Source organism: Propithecus coquereli, unplaced genomic scaffold, assembly GCF_000956105.1.
Source record: "Propithecus coquereli isolate 6110/MARCELLA unplaced genomic scaffold, Pcoq_1.0 Scaffold1, whole genome shotgun sequence".
Classification (NCBI taxonomy): Eukaryota; Metazoa; Chordata; class Mammalia; order Primates; family Indriidae; genus Propithecus; species Propithecus coquereli.
The window spans coordinates 15,844,360-15,848,116 of record NW_012133857.1 but is presented as its reverse complement, the minus strand read 5'-3'; positions in this window follow the sequence as shown (position 1 = coordinate 15,848,116).

Sequence of the window (3,757 nt, the reverse complement as noted above, 5' to 3'; positions counted from 1 at the left end):
TAAGAAAAATTGCTGTAGCTCTGTGCTGGACCGGCTCACTGGAAAACTTCTGATTACCTAGCAATATGCATTTGTCCTTGGCTAACAAATGTCCTCACTTTTTAACATATATGCCTGGACTCAGCACTTTTAAATCCTAAACTCTACTGTCCTTTAATCCTCTCGACAGCTAACATATATTCAAAGGATCTTGAAGGTTGTGTGTGGCAATGTTCGGGAAATGTGAACTGTGGTGCCACCATCCATCTCCCAGACAGGGATGAGGGTCTTTGGGTGGCCACCAGTGAGAGGTCAGGCTTGGGTTTCCGAGAAGGCTGACCCAAATTCCAGGGACAAGCATTTCATCAGAGTTACCACATTCTCTGCATGCTGCCGGGATCGTGCTGGTTATCCCCCACTCACAAAACAAATCTATCATTTATGGCCTACGAAGAGGGAAGAGAACCTTGTTATTGACTGAGCCCTTACTATGTGTAAGGCACTATGCTAGTTAATTTGCCCATGTTTTCTCAAGGTGGACAAATTTCTCAATTTCTACAAGCCCGGGAGGTATTATTAACCCTATTTTTTTCAGATGAAAAAGCAAATCTAGAGAAGTTAAATCACTTCTCCCAAGGTGCCAGCCATCAGGTAGTGCCTTGACTTTCTGATTTAGAATTCTCAGATGTTGGGTATCATAAAGCTGTCGGTGAGATACTGCTTTAACATATCATGCATGGCAAATAAGGAAAAAGGAAAAACATTCTTTCCAAGAAATATTGCTCAAGAATATCACCCCAAAGAGAATCTATATGATTTTCTCTGAAACAAAAACACAAAGAAAAAGAATTGGACTTGGCATCGTCTCCTCTCAGACTACCCTAACCCCATCCACTCCCCAAGGCCCAGTTCTATTCCTGCCTCTATAATGGCTTCTTTGAGTGCTCTTCAGCTGGACACTCAGCCCTGGATGTCAGTACCATTTGTCTAGCGCTTACTGTATATTGCATTATATTGCTAGTTTCCCAACTTCCCTTCCCAATTCCTAGTTATCTGATGGAAATTTTAATGAGCAGAGAAATGGTAAGAACAGGAAAAAAAGTTAAAATCCCAGACATTCCACAGATTGGATCATCAGGTGCTGAGATATTCAGAGTTGACTCTACTCCAGCGGAAGCACTGTGACCTCACTGTGCCCCACCTGCAGAGGAGGGGAAGCCAGAAACAGATGTTCCCAAGTGCAATCCTGTGGGAGTGAATGTGCTGAGCTACTCAGCACTTAAGGGGAGGAGACAAGGAAGCCTGTGGCCAGCTTCAAGGCAAGGCAAGCTCCAGTCACAAAATTAAGACTTAGGTCAATTAGGAGTATCTTTCAAAAATAGTTCCCTAAGTTCTTATGCCATCTAATAAAATTTTATGGACAGCATAATTTTTATGTATTTCTCCTTTCTTGCTTCACAGCCCAGTTTCGTTACCTTGCTAGCACAAAACTATCTTTCATACTTTGGTGAAACATCCACCATGAAAACCACTAGTGGAGTAGATCAGGTAAAATGCATAATACCTGGGAATGGCCCTCTAGACCACCCTCAGTATATTAGCATTTGTTTGTGGGTTTTCCAAAGTGATTCCTTGGAAGCCAATGGCTGAGATCCCAGATGAGACCATGGATAGTAAGGCAAAGCAATTTTGTGGGATGGATACAGTGGTGGTAAGTGCTGGCTCCACCTCTATGGAGACAGGCTCTGTCATTTCATACATTGGACCCCTGTTTCCCCCTAAATAAAACCAAGATAAACATCCCTGCCCTGTCCTGGATTGAGTTAAAAGAGATAATACATGTGGACATCCTATGTAAAGTGTTAATACTTCTATATCAGGGAATACATTAAAGATCAAAGTACCAAAACATGGTACTTTGGTCATCACTACAGAGTTCTGATATAGTTTATCAGTGTTCTTATCCTGGAACTACAGGCCCAAGATTGCTTTGTCTACACAAAGTGGAACTGCCTAATGTGTTAATGGTGTAAACATTGGCTTCTATTATTTTCCATACTCCTGTAAATACTTTTTCAGAGAATCGCAATGATTTTTAATAAACCTACCATGGATGTGAAAAGCAAACTGAACTGCCTAAATATGTATTGGAAGAAATGCTACCGAGTCCTCAAAGGTTTGTTATTTTTTGGTTTAAAATTAAAAGTAAAATATTTTAGTGCACCATACATCTGATGGTAATGGTTTTCAATACAACTGGATTCAAAAACTGGGTAGAAGAGAAAGAAAAGCTAGATGTTTTCCCCTTGGCTTTTAAAATCCCATTTTCTCCTCATCTGCATCTTGGGGAACAGATGACCCAAAGCAGAAGGCAATAGAAAGGCAGCTGCCAAGGCCATGCCATGAGATCACGCAGTTGGCAGTTTGCTTCGCTCACTCAGTCCCAGTAGGTCTAATGGATGTGGGTCTGCTAGGGTCTGAAAGTTTGTGTCCCCCTCAACATTCTTATGTTGAAACTTAATTCCCAGAGCAGTGGTGTTGGGAGGGTGGGTGTCTGGGCGGTGATTCAGTCATGAGGGCTCCGCCTTCACAAATGGGATTAATGCCTTTAAAAAAGAGGCTCTTGGGAGACTGTCCCTCCTGCCATGCAAGGACACAGCAAGAAGGCACCATCTGTAAGGCAGAGAGCCCTCATCAGACACTGAATCGCTGGCACCATGATCTTGGTTCCAGCTTCCAGAACTGTGAGCTATAAATCCATGCTGTTTATAATAGTCTAAGGTATTTTGTTATAGCAGCCCTAATGGACAAAGACAGGGCCTAACTCATATTTTCATAAAAGGTCAGTTCTCTTTTGTTTTACAGTGTTAATATGTTGACCCTCCACCAGACTTAAGAATGACATAAATTCACTGGCTTTGCCTCTGAAACCTATTTTGCACTACTAGTCTCCAGTTTGAAAGGACAAAATCCAAAAGACTGTTCCTTTTTTATGGTCAATGATACATTTTAAAAAGACCTTTCTTCTCACATCAGAAAAGATTTCTGCTATTACAACTTTAAAAGTCATCCAACTTCTTTGAGAGGAAGAAAAGACTTCTGGCTCATTCTGAAAAGGCACAGCAAAATATGACATTAAAATTACCTGTCAGATTAATTCAACTGGCATATTTCTAACAATTACAAGCTACAAGATTCTGTTTCTTTGGTGTGATATACTTTTCAAAAGATCTCTTAGCTGCTTTCTACAGATGATATACCTCAATACTCAGGGACTCACTAACTAAAGAGTCTAGGAAGTTTATTCACGTGTATTCTGTTAGTCTACTCTAAACTGTGGATGGGCATTTTTTTCTCCTAAGCTTCAGTTTTCAGTAGATCATTTCAAATGCAAGAATCTATAGAAAACAGAAAGTGCTTATATGGTCATGTTTCACCCGAATAATAATATTTCCATTACCTTCACTAAACCAGAAGGCAATTTAGCTTAAAAACAGATAAATAGGAAGTATGTTCCCATGTGTTTCATTATTGAAGAATGAAAGGCCATCAATGAAAAACAAAGATAGGAAAGAGGTCACTAAATAAGAAAACAAAAACCTTTCCATATGAAAGCATCCATTAAGTCATCAATACTTGGGAAATACACAATTTTTAAACATTTACAAATAAAAAGCCCCAATTTCCTCCTAACATCCCTTAAAACTAAGTTATAATTACAAAAAGCTTTATGCACACAAACTGGAAAATGTGGAGGAAATGGACAAATTTTCAGAAA